The sequence below is a fragment of the Cetorhinus maximus genome, chromosome 6, assembly GCF_964194155.1.
Source record: "Cetorhinus maximus chromosome 6, sCetMax3.hap1.1, whole genome shotgun sequence".
Lineage (NCBI taxonomy): Eukaryota > Metazoa > Chordata > Chondrichthyes > Lamniformes > Cetorhinidae > Cetorhinus > Cetorhinus maximus.
The window spans coordinates 118,696,285-118,713,009 of NC_135884.1; positions in this window are offsets into that span (position 1 = coordinate 118,696,285).

A 16,725-nucleotide genomic window follows, 5' to 3' on the forward strand; every position below is an offset into this window, starting at 1 on the left:
GGGTTCTCTTTAAAGTGGAGAGAGCAAAGAAATGAATGGCTGGTAGAAAACAGCTGCACTTTGTTGTGCAGAATATGTACATGAGATAGAAATAAGCAAATAAAGGAGGATAAGGGTGTGAAGAAACCCAGAGTAGAAATCCTGGATTCTTTTGGGTTTTTAAATCTACCTCTAGGTTTTAATCATTTACTTGATGGTTAACGTATTAAGTCTCTTCCAGCACAGCCATGACACTCACCTACCCATGAGGACCGGCACATTTTCTTCTATTAAGTGCCTCCTATCCAATGACTATCAGCTGCAAGAAAGGGAATGTGTTAGTTACAACCTAGTGAGGTGTTTAGAGAATTGCCCTGTCATGGTAAAGTAGTTGGTATGCAGTGTTTGAGACGAGTTGTAGAGTGGTGAGAGTTGGAATAATGGCGAGTTTAAGGAAATAGAGGTAGAGTGAGGTGTCATGCAGTGATTGTAGGAGAGTGAAGGGAAGTGGGGGAGGGGATTATTGAGAGTAGAGAGGTTGGAGGTGGGTGCAGAGAGTAAGCAATATTCCTACCTTGACAGCTCTGGTATGGTAATTGAAATTCTTTCAGCAAATGGTGGACAGGCTTTGGGGAGTTAGGGAGTGAGTTACTTACCAAAGAATTTCCAGCCACTGGTGTGTTTTTGTAGCCACAGTATTTATATGGCTGGTGCAACCGAGTTTCTGGTAAATGGTGATCCCCAGGATGTTGATGGTGGGGGGATTCGGCAATGGGAATGTGACTAAATGTCATGAGAAGATGATTAGGTTTTCTGTTTTTGGAAATGGTCATTGCCTGGTACTTGTGTGGCATGAATGTTGCATGCCAGTTGTCAGCCCAAGCCTGAATGTTGGCCAGGTCTTGCTGTATGAGGGCATGGCCTTATTCTATATCTGAGGAGTTGCAAATGGTACTGAATTCAGTGTAATCATCAGTGAAGGTCCCCATTTCTGATCTTATCTTGGAGGGAAGGTCATTGATGAAACAGTTGAAAATGGATGAGTCTAGGCGTTTTCCCCCGATTCCCATAAACTTCAATTTTGCTCAGGCTCTTTTATGCCACACTCGGTCAAATGCTGCCTTGATGTCAAGGACAGTTACTTTCACCTCCCCTCTAGAATCCTGTTTTTCTGTCCATGTTTGGAACAAGGATGTAATGGAGTCAGCAGCTGAGTGTCCCTGGTGAAACTGAAACTGAGTATTGGTGAATGGGTTATTGCTGTGTAAGTGCCACTTGATAGCAATGTCAGTTGTACCCTTCAGCACTTTGAAAGTAGATTGATGGGAGGTAATTGGCTGGGTTGGATTTGCCCTGCTTTTTGTGGACAGGCCATATCTGGGCAATTTTCCATATTCTTGGGTAGATGCCAGTGATGTAGCTGTACTGGAACAGTATGGATAAGGGCAGAGCTAGCTCTAGATCACGTGTACTGAAGTATTCAGTTCTACAGCTGGGATGTTGGCATGCCCCATAGACATTGCTGCATTCAGTGCCTTCAGACATTTCTTGCTACATGGAGTGAATCGAATTGCCTGACGACTGACGCCTATGATGGGGACCTCAGCAAGAAGCTGAGCTGGATCATCCACTAGACACTTCTGAAGATGATTGTAAATGTATCAGCTTTGTCTTTTGTGCTGACATGTTGGGCTCCTTCGTCATTGAGGATGGGGATTTTTGTGGAGTCTCCTCCAGTTGGTTGTTGTTTGTCCATGAACATTCATGACTGGATGTGGCAGGACTTCAGAGCTGTTTTGATCTGTTAGACCTGTTTGAAATTAATCATATTTAGCACAGTGGTACTGCCACACACCATGATGAAGGGCATCCTCAATGTGAAGAGGATTTTGTCTCCTTAGGGACATTGTGGTGGTCACTCCTAACAATACTGTCATTGACACATGCATTTGTGACAGATTGGTGGGGGCGAGGTCAATAGGTTTTTCCCTCATGTTGGTTCTCTCTCGACCTGCTGTAAACCCTATCTGGCAGAGAAGTCCTTCATGACATGGCCAACTCCATCAGCAGCGGTGCTACTGAGTCACTCTTGGTTTTCTGTACCCTGTCTATCATCAGTGATTCTTCCAAGTGGTGTTCAACATGGAGGACCACTGATTCATCAACTGAGGGTGGGCAGTAAGTGGTAATCAACAGGAGATTTCCTTGACCTTTGACCTGATGCCATTAGACCTCATGGAGTCTAGAATCAATGTTGAGAACTCCCAGGGTCACACTATCCCATACATAAACAAGTGTGCTTGTGCCAGTAGGAGAGGAGATATACAGAGATGGTAATAGAGGAGTCTGGGACATTGGCTGTAAGGTATTACTTGGTGATTATGACTGTCAGGCTGTTGCCTGTCTAGTCTTTGGTACAGCTCTCCCAATTTTGGCACAAGTCCCCAGCTGTTAGTATGGAGGACTTTGCAGGACCGACTGGACAGGGTATGCCTTTGTTGTTTCCAGTGCCTAGGTTGATACAGAGTGGTCCATCAAGTTTTCTGTAGCGAGGTTATACAACTAAGTGGCTTGCTTGGACATTTCAGAGGGAAGATAAGTGCCAACCACACTGATCTGGGTCAGGACAACAGATTCCTCCCCTGAAGAGCATTAGTGAACTCCAGAGGTGAGGTGAGAGTGACTGCCCTTGCCATCAAGGCAGCATTTGACCAAGTGTGGCATTAAGGAGCCCTAGCAAAACTGGAGTCAATGGGAATCAGGGGGAAAACTCTCCATTGGTTGGAGTCATACCTGGCACGTAGGAAGATGGTTGTGGATGTTGGACGTCAATCATCTCAGTTCCAGGATATTACTGCAGGAGTTCCTCAGGGTAGTGCCCCAGGCCCAATCATTCATCAATGACCTTCCTTCCATCATAAGGTCAGAAGTGGGGATGTTCGCTGATAACTGCACAATGTTCAGCACCATTTGCAAACCCTCAGAAACTGGAGCAGTCCATGTCCAAATGCAGCAAGACCTGGACAATATCCAGGCTTGGGCTGACAAGTGGCAGGTAACATTCATGCCACACATGTGCCAGGCAATGACCATCTCCAACAAAGGAGAATCTAACCATCACCCTTTGACATTCAAAGATATTACCATTGCTGAATCCCCCACTATCAATATCCTGAGGGTTACCGTTGACCAGAAACTGGACTGAAGTAACCATATAAATACTGTGGGTACAAGAGCAGGTCAAAGGCTAGGAATCCTGCAGCAAGTAACTCACCTCCGGACTCCCCAAAGCCTGTCCACCATATACAAGGCACAAGTCAGGAATGTGATAGAATACTCTCCACTTGTGTGTATGAGTGCAGCTCCAACAACATTCAGGAAGCTTGACACCACCCAGAACTAAGCCGCCTGCTTGATTGGCACCACATCCACAAACGTTCACTCGCTCCACCACTGACGCACAGTGGTAGCAGTGTACACTATGTACAAGATACGCTGCAGAAATTCCTTAGGCAGCACCTTCCAAACCCACGACTGCTATCATCTAGAAGGACAACGACAGAAGATACATGGGAACACCACCGCCTGGAAGCTCCCCTCCAAGACACTCACCATCCTGACTTGGAAATATATCGCCGATCCTTCACTGTCGCTGGGTTAAAACCCTGGAACTCCCTAACAGCACAGTGGGTGTACCTACACCACATGGACAGCCGCAGTTCAAGAAAGCAGCTCACCATCGCCTTCTCAATGGCAATTAGGGATGGACAATAAATGCTGGCCTAGCCAGTGACACCCACATCCTGTAAATGAATAAAATTATAAATGGGTTTATGACAACCTGGTTGTTTCACAGTCATTAATGACACTAACATTTTATTTCCATATTTATTAATGAATTTAAATGTCCCCAGCTGCCATGGTGGGATTTGAACTCATCTGCAGATTATTAGTCTGGCCTGCTGGATTAATGCTTTAGTAACATTACCACTATGCTACCATCCCTGAACTTAAAAATAAAGTGGATTGTGGAATATACAATAGGAATTTATTTGAGAGAAAAGGGGTGTAATTTGGGTGTAATTATTGGTCATTTATTGAAAGTGTAATTCTCCTTTTCAGATCATTTAACAGGACAAGATTGTGATGTTGACTAAGATGTACATGATGGCAGGCTTCCTGATCCAAATGTCTTTGGTTTATGGTCAATTTTAATTCCAGTTGATATCAATCAGGCAAAATGCATCTTCAGGCCTAAGTTTGAGACCTGGGACTCTTCTGCATCCTCAAAACATGCACAAGCTACAGCTAACCATTGGATGAGAGTGGAAGATTGGGCAACCTGAAAATTAGGGAAGGGCACTTTGGGAAGGGCAGGAGCCTCTGACTTCCCATGTGCACTAATGCTTCTCCTGATCACAAAGGAAAGATTCCCACTTAGCTTGGAGTGCCAATTCTCTTCATGACAGTTTCCAACCTATTTTCAGCTGGCTGGAGAGCTATAGCAGCTTCCTCACCAGGCCTGGGTTAGAATATATTTAGATGCCCATTGATGTAATGGGACCACAATTTGCATGGATTTATGGAGCCACCCATGCAGAGCTACCGAACGGAGCCACCCCAACAGCTTACATCAGGCATCTCAGCTATCTGACAGCAGTGAGAAAATGATGGCCATTGGAATTCTATTGGACAATATGGCTAAATGCTGCATTTTTAAAAGCACCTCTTCCACTGCCCCCCGTTCCCCCACTGTCCTCAAAAACAGCTCCCCACCCCCTTCCCCAACCCTCTTCGCCACTGTGTTCCTGCCAGGCAGGGATTATGTTAATATTTTTCCTTCCCCCGCTGTGTATTGTAAGATACTGGATTAGGAACAAAGTAATTATTTTTCTAATGCCGCATAACTGTGAAAGTTTGACTGTTAAATCTACATTAAATGTCAATTTTCCATACCAAAACACCAGTTCAGTTACTTTAACCACTGAGATAACCTCCAAAAACAACTGAAGATTTTTTTTTATTAGCTTAGCTTAGCCTCCCACAGGACTAAAAGGGTTCAGAGCTGTCTAGCAAGCCAGACAAATCTCAGGCCAAAAGAAGCAGCTAATGACATTGGTATAATATGCCAATTAACCTTCTATGGGATCTATACCAAAAGTTTCTAGATCCAAATGTCGCTATGAACATAATACAAAAATTACAGAATGGAAGTTAATGTAACATGAAATATTATGGGGTTAATTCTAACCCTCAAAAAAAATGTGGGTTTGGGTCTGAGATGTTAAAAAATTTTAAATCTCAAACCTGACCCCAATCTGCAAACACCATATTTATCAGAGGCATGCAGTCAACCCGCTCTCTGGAGGCAAGTTGATCATTTAAATATTAAAATGAGGTTGGGAGACACATTTAACCTACTTTACAGGTTTATGCCGGCAACTCTTAAGGAGATGTGGGCAGCTTTGGGGTATAGGCAAGTGCAGGGGTGTAGTGCCAAATTTTGAGGTGCTGAAGCTCTAAGAAAATGTGTTGGCCATATCATTTCTAAATCTACTACTCAGCTGATAAAAGCAAAATACTGCAGATGCTGGGAATCTGAAATAAAAACAAAAAGTGCTGGAAAAGCTCAGCAGGCCTGGCAGCATCTGTGGAGAGAGAACAGTTAACATTTCAAGTCTGTATGACTCTTCTTCAGAGCTAAAGAGAAGTAGAAATGTGATGGACTTTATACTGTTTAAGAGGCGTTGGAGCAGGCGAAGCAAGATAGGAGGTGGTCAGGGATAGGTGGGAGCTAAGGAGAGATTGGCAAAGATGTCATAGACACAAGACAAAGGGAGAGTTAATGGAAGGCACTGATAGTGGCAGACTATGTTAATAGCAGAGCAAGGATGAACGCTATGTGAAAGCACAACATAGAAACAAGTGACAGATGGCCTTATGGGGGGGAGGGGGAGTGGTTAGGGAAAAAGGATTTTAAAAATGAATTAATAAACAAGAATACATAAATAAATAAATGAAAATAAATAAAATTATAATTGAAATTAAGAAAGAAATTGGATTAATAAAGGAATAGAGATGAGTCAGTGTCAGAGCGAAGGTGTCCCGCAAATTGATCACCCAGTTTGCGTTTAGTCTACCCAGTGTAGAGGCAGTGTTTTGCTTGCACCTCCTTCAATTGGTCTACTGTATTCGCTGCTCCCAATGCAGTATCCTCTACATTGGGGAGACGAAATGCATGCTGGGTAGCTGCTTTACAGAACACCTTCACTCAGTCCGCAAGCATGACCCAGACCTTCCCGTTGCTTGCCATTTCAGCACACCATCCTGCTCTCATGCCCATATGTCAATCCTTGGCCTGCTGCAATGTTCCAGTGAAGCCCAATGCAAACTGGAGGAACAGCACCTCATCTTCTGATTAGGCAACTTACAGCCTTCCGGACTTAACACTGAGTTCAACAACTTCAGACCGTGAGCTCTCGCCTCTGTTTCTACTCCTTTTTAAATCCAATTTTAAAATTTTTATTTCAATTTTCATTTTCATTTTCATTCATTTTCATTTTTATTATTTATTTTTATTTATTAATTCTTTTTTATCCTTTCTCCCCAAACCCCCACAGGGCCATCTGTCACTTGTTTCTATGTTGTGTTTACACAGAGTGCTCACCTTTGTTCTGCTATTGACACATTCTGCCACTATCAGTATCTGCGGAGAGAAAGACAGAGTTAACATTTTGAGTCCATATGACCCTTCTTCAGAGCTAAAGAGAAGTAAAAATGTGGTGAAATTTATACTGTTTAAGGGGGGTGGAGCAGGCGAAGCTGAATAGAAGGACAGTGATAGGTGAAGGCAAAGGAGAGATTGCCAAAGATGTCATAAACAAAACATCAAATGGGTGTTAAATGGTGGTGGTACTGACTAAAGGAGGTGCTGATGGTGACATTAAGGATAGAAAGCAGAATGTGATAATAGCCGCACTCAGGGAAGAACAACATGAACAAGTGACAGATGGCCCTTGTGGGGGTGGGGTGAGGGTGGAGGTGGGAAAAATAGATTGAAAATAGGCTAAAAGGTGGGGATAAAACAATGAATAAAAATGAAAATAAATTTTTGAAAAATAATAAAAGTAAGTGGAAAAAAATAAAAACGAATATTGAAAAAAGGGGATAAAAAAGGGGTGAGGATGGAGGGGGGAGTTCATGGTCTGAAGTTGTTGAGCTCAATGTTAAGTCTGGAAGGCTGTAAAGTGCCTAATCGGAAGATGAGGTGCTGTTCCTTCAGTTTGCGTTGAGCTTCACTGGAACATTGCAGCAGGCCAAGGACGGACATGTGGGCATGAGAGCAGGATGGTATGTTGAAATGGCAAGCGATAGGAAGGTCTGGGTCATGCTTGCGGACAGACTGAAGGCATTCGCAAAGTGGTCACCCAATCTGCGTTTGGTCTCTCAAATTTGAGGAGATCGCATTGGGAGCAGTGAATGCAGTAGACCAAATTGAGGGAAGTTCCGGAGTGTCCCAGAGGGAATGGTCCCTACAGAATGCCGACAGGGTGGGTGAAAGGAAGGTGTGTTTAGTGGTGGCATCATGCTGGAGTTGGCAGAAATGGCGGAGGATGATCCTTTGAATGTGGAGGCTAGTGGGGTGAAAAGTGAGGACAAGGGGGACCCTATCATGGTTCTGGGAGGGAAAGAATGGTGTGAGGGCAGAGGCGCTGGAGATGGGTCCCTCCAGGACACTCTGGTCCACTCCTCCATCACCCCCTTTACCTCCACTCTCCTGCGTGCAAGGGCCCAAACACTTCTTTCAAGTGAAGCAGTGTTTCACTAGCACTTCCCTCAATTTGGTCTACTGCATTCGCTGATCCCAATGCGGTCTCCTCTACATTGGAGAGACCATATGCAGACTTGGTGACCCCTTTGCGGAACACCTTTGGTCTGTCCACAAGCATGACCCAGACCTTCCTGTTACTTGCCATTTCAACACACCACCCTGCTCTCATGCCCACACGTCCATCCTTGGCCTGCTGCAATGTTCTAACGAAGCTCAACACAAACTGGAGGAACAGCACCTCATCTTCCGACTAGGCACTTTACAGCCTGTCAGATTTAACACTGAGTTCAACAACTTCAGACCATAAACTCTCTCCTCCATCCTCACCCCTCTTTTATCCCCTTTTTTCAATATTCATTTTTATTTTTTATTTTTTTCCCACTTATTTTTATTATTATTATTTTTAAAATTTATTTTCATTTTTATTCATTGTTTTATCCCCACCTTTTAGCCTATTTTTGATCTTTCCTCCCCTGACCCCACCCCCACTCGGGCCATCTGTCACTGGCTCATGTTGTTCTTTCCAGAGTGCTTACCCTTGTCCAGCTATTATCACATTCTGCTTTCTATCCTTAATGTCACCATCAGCATCCCCTTTAGCCAGTACCACCACCATCAACACCCCTTTGAACTTTTGTTTATGACACCTTTGGCAATCTCTCCTTTGCCTCCACCCATCGCTGACCTTCTATCCAACTTCACCTGCTCCACCCCCTCTTAATCAGTATAAATTTCACCACATTTTTACTTCTCTTTAGCTCTGAAGAAGTCATACGGACTCGAAATGTTAACCCTGTCTTTGTCTCCACAGATGCTGTCAGACCTGCTGTGTTTTTCCAGCAGTTTTTGTTTTTGTTTCAGATTTCCAGCATTCGCAGTATTTTGTCTTTAACCTGCCACTATCAGTAACTTCTTTAATCTTTACCACTACCATTAACATTAACAGTCTCGTGTCCATGACATTTTTGTCAATCTCTCCATAGCTCCCATCTATCCCTGACCTCCGATCTTGTTTCACCTGCTCCATCCCCTCTAAAACAGTATGAAATCCATCGTATTTCCACTTCTCTTTAGCTCTGAAGAAGAGTCATACAGCCTTCAAACGTTAACTCTGTTTCTCACTCCACAGATGCTGCCAGGCCTGCTGAATCGATCCAGCATTTTTTGTTTTTATTTCTACTATTACGTTGTTTCCTTATGTATTGATCATTTGAATCCCCAAAAGTCAGTAAAACTATGCTTTTTAAGTGAAAAATATTAGTGCCCCCATTGCCACCAATCTCTTTCTCACCCCTCCCTCCAACAAGCTGCCCCAGCCTCCACCTCCAACCTCCACCCCCTCCCTCAACACCGCCACCTCCACTCCCTAACCTCCCCAGCAGCAGCGCAGCTCTAAGTGAAATTGGACTAACAGACTGGCTTCAAAAAATCAGAACACAGCTTGAAAATTCCAATTATTTTTTAAAGCCAGTCTGTCAGATCCTAAGCTCTGGCTGCTCAGCGTGGATGATGAGAACTCTATTTAAAACATGGAGCTTGAGCCCCCCTAGCCGCCCTGGCCCTGGTGTTTGGAACCGTCTGTACCCCCCTCTCCCAGGCCCTGGTTAGGAGGTGCCTGATGGCGCTCCGGCTGCACTACAACTCTGGGCAAGTTCCCTTGCAGCACTGTGGGTCAGGAGTTCTTTCACCCCAAGCTTACCTCCTTTCTCAAGATTGGGCCCCTCATTCATCAGAATCCCTGCGTTGGAATGAAAATTGGGTGAATTTTATAAAGTGTAGGTGACGTGTTCTTCCAGATTATTGTCCAAACAGTAAAGCCAAAAATTATCTCAAAATGAGAAGGAAAGTGGTGTTGAAAATCTGATGGAAAACAGAAAGTGCTGGAAACACGTAACAGGTCAATCAAGTTTCTCAAAAAGACTATTATAATTTTGAATGGGAACCTTCATCACAGCTGAAGTGACCCACACAATAATGTCCATTATGTAGATTAACAATTTATATACAATGAACTACCAGATAAGTACAGTGACTACAAGAGCAGATCAGAGACTGGGTATTCTGCATGTATATCACTTTCTGACTTGAAGCCTTTCCACCCTCTACAAAATATAAATTGGGAATGTGATGGAATATTGTCTACTTGTCTGGATGAGTGCAGGTCCCACAACACTCAAGATGTTCAACATCATCCAGATCAAAGGAGCCTGCACCCCGTTTACCACCTGAAAGATTCATTCCCTTCAGCACCAACATACTGTAGCCACAGTATGTGTCATCTACAACTTGCACTGCAGTAACTTGCCAAGGCTTCTTTGCCAACACCTCCCAAACCTGCGACAACCATTTTCCGAGAAAAGCAAGGGTAGTGGGCACATGGCTTGCATCACAAATTCACCTCCCAAGTCTCACACCATCCTGACTTGGAAATATAATCGCCAATCCTTTATCATCACTGGGTCAAAATCCTAGAAATACCTACCTTATAGCACTGCAGTACCTTCACCGCATGGACCGCAGTGGTAAAAGAAGGAAGCTCACCACCACCTTCTTGAGGGCAATTAGAGATAAGCAATAAAACCTGGCCTTGCCAATGGTGCCCATATCATATGAATGATTTAAAAAAATTGAACCTGTATTGTACTGTGAAAATAAGCTGTCATTTAAATCAGCACTGATCTATTTTAAAATACCTTGTAGAGGATCACAATCTACTGAGAATTAGCAATAGACAAACAATGCAATAAGATTGTATCATAGCTTTGGGCATGCATTTAAAATAACAATATTTCTTTGTGCATGAAAGTAGCAAACCAAAAGATTATTTAACATATAAGTTAGCAATCAGTTTTAATTGGAAATCATATCAATGTTGAAGTTGCCATAGATAAATTTCGAGTGCTTCAACAGTAGGCAACATGTTTCCTTGTTGAATGATGTTCCAGGATAACTGCTAGTGAAGGTACGTAAATCTGTTGTGGTGTCACCAAACTTTGGAGAAAATCATCAACCTGGAAGAAATTATACAAAGATATAAGATTAATCTCTTGCATTAAGACAAGTTAGATTGTATATAACAACATGACTTAGTCTATATTCCTAACTTGTTTGCATCATTAAAGGGAAGTTCTGTGAAGAAGCTGCAGGAAAAGTTACAATTTGCAGAGATCTGATAAACTGAAAGCAAGAGGCAATGCTTTTTTGTGTGCTGCTACTTGGCTGGATAGCTCAGTGTTTAAACTTAGAAACCAATTTAGTGGGCTTAGAATGAAAAATATGAAGATTTGGTGAAACCCTTCCACTTTCTATCAATGCAGTAAGCAAAACTGCTTGGCTAGTTGCTTTTTTGGCCGTAAGCTTCATCCATCGTGATATTCTTTTGGAACAATGTCCCATGATAACTGCTGGTGGTTCCTCTTCCTCACATAAGTCAACAGTTCATGGTTAAGTATGAGGAGTAGTCCTAAATCCATACGCTTGTCTTGTTCAAATGTCTCTTAAGTCCATGCCTTTCAACCACTTCTCTAACCTATTGTTAAATGTTGAAATGGTCTTTGTTTTGCTCACTAATTCCGGTAGTGTGTTACACAGCCTCTCAATAATGATGTTCCTCCTACTCTGTCCTAAATCCCTTACAATTAATCGTATTTGCATGTCCCCTCATTCTAGGCCCCTCAACCACTGCCCCTTTTATTGTTCATTTAATACAGCAAATTTGGATGTCACTCGATATAATTGATATACAGAGTGAACGGAAATGGTTCCAGAACACAATCTTGTGGGCCATGGCTACCCTTTCAACAACACTGAGAAGCTATGCATAACCCCTCCCTTATAACCATTTTTAAAACCTAATTTGCTACCCTTTATTGCACCATGGTTACTAAATTTGCACATAGTTCTCCCAAGTGTGGCCTCACAAAGCATTAAACAAGCTTAGCATTACCTCTGGAGCCTTGAGGGGAAATTTTCACTTCCAGTTGGCAGTGCTAGTAGCCAGACTCATTTACATTCCACTGGCCAGATGCCTACCCAAAATGAGTGCAATGATGATTGTGTAGCCTGCCACTTTTAACTCATGGTAAGGTTGGGGTTGGGGGGTGGAGAATGGTTTTGGCAGAACTTCATGGATCACAAGGGGAGAGCCCAGGCCAGCAGGGGCCTAATCTTTCCTTCTCAGGCATTGAGGGACATTCATGTTCCTCCTGGCTACACAAAGAAAGTTTAACATTACCCCACCAACCATCTTTCACTGAGCAAATGTTAAAATGTTGTCAGTGTCCCATGTATGGTATAGGAGGCCAATGTACTTAAAGGGCACAAAGCACTAGCCTGAATTGATTGCTGAAAAAGGCAGCGACATTTGAAATCGCAGCAGGGTGAGAATAGAGCCAGAAATTGATCTGCTTCGCTTCACCAGTTCCCACTGGAAGAGGAAGTTAAATTCCCACTTTGTGTTCTGCACTCTGGTTGGTTCTGGTTCTCATCTGCACATTGTCTAAGAATAGTTGGTGATGAGTATTTTGTTACTCTCAGGTTCCTTTTTAAGTTTCCTTCTCCTAATTCAATTAATTATATGCTAATGATATATACTTTTTCAATTAACTTGGAATATTTTCCCTTGAGGACTAAAAACTCCATAGGAAATGTGGTCCATTCTTGGCTAACTAGAGAAGTTCAGGATGTTGTAAGTCTCTCTTGATCATTTCCAAAAACAGTAGTAAGCCTGAGAACTGAGAAGGTTTCAAAAATCAGCAAAAGGTGACCAAGAAATTTATAGAGGGAGAAAATAGTACCAGAAATAAATATGCAAACTGATTGTAAGAGCTTCAATAAGTATGTGAAAAGATTAATGAAAGTAAATGTGGGTCCCTTAGGGCAGAGGCAGGGTAAATTATAATGAAGAATAAAAAATGGCAGAGTGGGCAATCAAATATTTTTATGCCTTCATAGTGGGAGACATAAATAACATACTTCATCAGAAGTAGTGGAGAATCAAAGGTCCAATCAGAGTGAGGAATTAAAATAATATTAGTGATGAAAAAGTACTGGAATAATTAAAGGGATTAAAAATCAACAATTTCTTGGACATTGTAGCCTACCTCTTAGGGTTTTAAAAGAGGTAGTTGCAGAGATAGTGGATGCATTGGTTTTGATCTAGAATCAAGGGAATTCTGGAATAGTTCCAGTGGTTTGGAAGGTAGCAAATATAACTCAGCTATTCAAGAAAGTAGGAAGAGAGAAAATGGAACTACAGACCAGTTGGCCTGCCAAAAGTAGTGGGGAAAATGCCAGAATCTATTATTGGGGACCTAGGAACATGTCACTTTGAAAGTCATAATGTTATTGGCGGATTAAACACTATTTTATGAAAGGAAAATAGTGCTTGACAAAGTTTTTTTTGAGGCCTAACTAGAGGATAGATAAAGGGGAAACAGTAGATGCAGTGTATTTGGATTTTCAAAAGTTATTTGAAAAGGTGCCACATAAAAGGTTGTTACACAGGATTAGGGCACATAGGATTGGGGGCAGAGGGGTCATAGATTGACATGGATTGAGGATTGATGAACAGACTGAAAACAAAGAGTAGAAATAAATAGACCATTTTCTGATTGGCACTGTGTAAGTAGTTGGGTACTGCAAGGATCAGTGTTTGGGCTTCAGCTATTTACAATCTATATCAATCACTTAGATGAAGAGATCAATATATCCAAGTTTAATAATACAAATTTAGGTGGGAAAATAAGCTGTGAAGAAGAGGCAAAGAATCTGTAAAGGGATGTAGACAGGTTATGCGAGTGGTCAAGCATATAATATATTATATATTATATTATATAATAGCATATAATGTGGGGAAATGTGATATTATCCACTGAGTTAGGAAAAAAAAGAAAAGCAGGATATCATTTTGAAAGGTGAGACTGGTACATTTTGGTATACAAATGGATTTCGGAGTTCTCATACATGAATCTCAGAACGTTAGATCATAGTGTCAGGCGTCTAAGACCTCACTGTATATTTTTATAATATATATATATCATCATATAACATTTTTACAAAACTAGACAGAGGCTTTAAAATGACTGAAGCCATAGCTGGCTATGAATCAAACAAAAGGAACTTTCTTGCATTCAGATCGGCTACCACCTTATTATCTCTGAAGAGACGCTAACAACCCAGTGACTGTAGAGACCAAATTCTAAGGGAATTGTCCAAAGGCCATTTACATTTCTGAGGCCAGTCCTGGCCAACAGAGACTACTAGTCTGGTAGGACAAAGGACTCTGAAACCTCTTTTTAAATCTTTAATGGTTGAAAGGTTACCAATCTCAAGAATCCAGACTAAGGAATATACATTTCTCCAAGCAAAAGTGGAGAGGTGGGAGTCACATGATTCCCCCCACCCCACCTCTACGAGCTGATGGAACATGTAATGTTGCCTTGTGGAGCTGTAAAGCCATCTGCTATCTGCCATCTAGCAAGCAGCCGCTCAGAACCAGAGCTCTGTCTAGGTTTAAATGCCTGGCCCCCATCTACACTAGTTTCTAACAGAACTTCTGTACCAGCACCCACAAGACTAATTCATCTCTATGTGTGTATCCCATCGTGAAAGTCATCTGTGCTGGAAAATTTATCCAGCATTGGTCTTCAACCTACTGACTCTGTAAAAGAGTACATGATTGGACTTTGATTCTGGACTCAGGTGAAACAATAATTCTTTATTCTGTGGTTTTTGCCCTATAAACCCCTTATCTTTCTCTATTACCCCATTCTTTTATTGTATTTGTGAAAAAGGATGTTACATTGTGACCCCTCCTCTCATGTTTGAGTGTGTGCGAATAAACTACCCCTCTGAGTTTACCCCATCTCAAGTTTGCTCTGGAGTTGTTAAGAGAAATTGGATCACACCAAAACGGAGGGGTTGGGAAAATACACCGCCACTTATAAAGGGGGAAATCAAAATCCAAAACACCTTTCTGTTTATGGACGCGTGGTGAGAGGAGAAATAAGGGCTGTTTAAATTAACAACCTGCCTGTCCATAACAATAGGATCATAAGAAATGGGAGAAAGAGTAGACCATTCATCCCACCTAGCCTGCTTTGCCATACGATAAAGATTATGGCTGATATGATTGTGGTTTTAGCTTCACTTTCTTGCCTGTCTCCTGTAACCCTTGACTCCCTTCAGTCAAAAATCTGAATATATTCAAAGTTGAGTTACACAATGACCCAGCCTCCACTGTTCTCTGTGGAAGAGAACTCCAATGACTAATGACTTTCTAAGTGAAGAAATTCCTCCTCATCTCCATCTTAAATGGGAGGAGACCCCCTACTTTTAAACTGCAACCCGTAGTTCAGGATTGCCCCACGAAAGCAAGCATTCTCCTAGCACCTACCCTGCCAAGGCCCCTCAGAATCTTACATGCTTCATTCATTCTTCCCCCATCTTCGAAACTCTGTTTCCTGTTATTTAGCCAATCTTATATCCATGCTGATATTAAACCCCCAACACCATGAGCTCTTGTGCAGTAATATAGCACATTATTGAATGCCTTTTGGAAATCCAAACACACTACTGGTTCCCCTTATCCACCCTGCTTGTTACATCCTCAAAGAATTCTAATAAACTTGCCTAAACATGATTTCCCTTTCACAAAGCCATGTGGACTCAGCCTGATTGTATTATGATTTTCTAAATGTCCTGCCTCTAGCTTCTTCACAATGGATTCTAGCATCTTCCCAATGACAGTTGTTAGACTAACTGGCTTATGGTTTCCCGCTTTTTGTCTCCTTCCTTTCTTGAATAGTGGTGTTACATTTACTGATTTCCAATCCCTTGGGACCTTTACAGGATCTAGGGAATTTTGGAAGATTAGAACCCATGTATCCACTATCTCGGCAGCCACTACTTTTAAGACCTTAGGATGCGGGCCATCAGGTCCAAGGGACTTGTCAGCCTTTAGGCACCTTAGTTTTGTTGGTAGTTTTTCTCTAGTGATCGTGATTGTTTTACATTCCACCCTCTTTTTTGCCTATGTTTTTCTACTATTCTTGAGATGCTTTCTGTGTCTTCTACTGTGAAGACAGATACAAAATACTTGTTCAAGTCTCTGCCATTTCCTTGTTTCCCATTATTAATTCTCAAGTCTCACCCTCTAAGGGATCAGTGCTTACTTTAGCTAATTTCTTTTTTTATATATACTTGAAGAAGCTTTCATTCTCTGTTTTTATATTTCTTGCCAGTTTTGTCTCATCCTCCAATTTCTCCCTCTTTTATTTTTTTAGTCATCCTTTACTGATTTCTAAAATTTTCCCAATCTTCTGGCCTATAACTAATCTTTGTCACATTGTATATCTTTACTTTTAATTTGATATGATGCTTAACTTCCTTAGTTAGCTATGGATGGTGCATCCTTCTCTAGTTGTCATTCTTTCTCAATGGAATATATCTTCAATGAGAGTTATGAATATCTCCTTAAATGTCTGCCACTGCTTCTCTACCATCTTTCCTTTTAACCTATTTCCCCAGTCCACTTTAGCCAACTCTGTCTTCATACCCTGGTAATTGCCTTTATTTAAGTTTAAGACACTAGTTTCAGACCCAAATTTTTCACCCTCAACCTGAACATGAAATTCCATCATTTGTGATCACTCTTACCTATAGGATCCATTACTATGAGGTCACTAATTAATCCTGTCTCATTACACATAACCAGATCTAAAACAGCCTGTTTGCTGATTGGTTCCAGAATGTATTGTTCTAAGAAACTGTCTTGAATACACACTATGAACTCATCCTCCAGGCCACTATTACCCAGGTGATTCATCCAATCTATATGAAGTTTAAAATCTCCCACGAATAATATTCTTACAAGCCCCAATGATTTATACCCTGCCCTATTGTCAGGCAGTCTA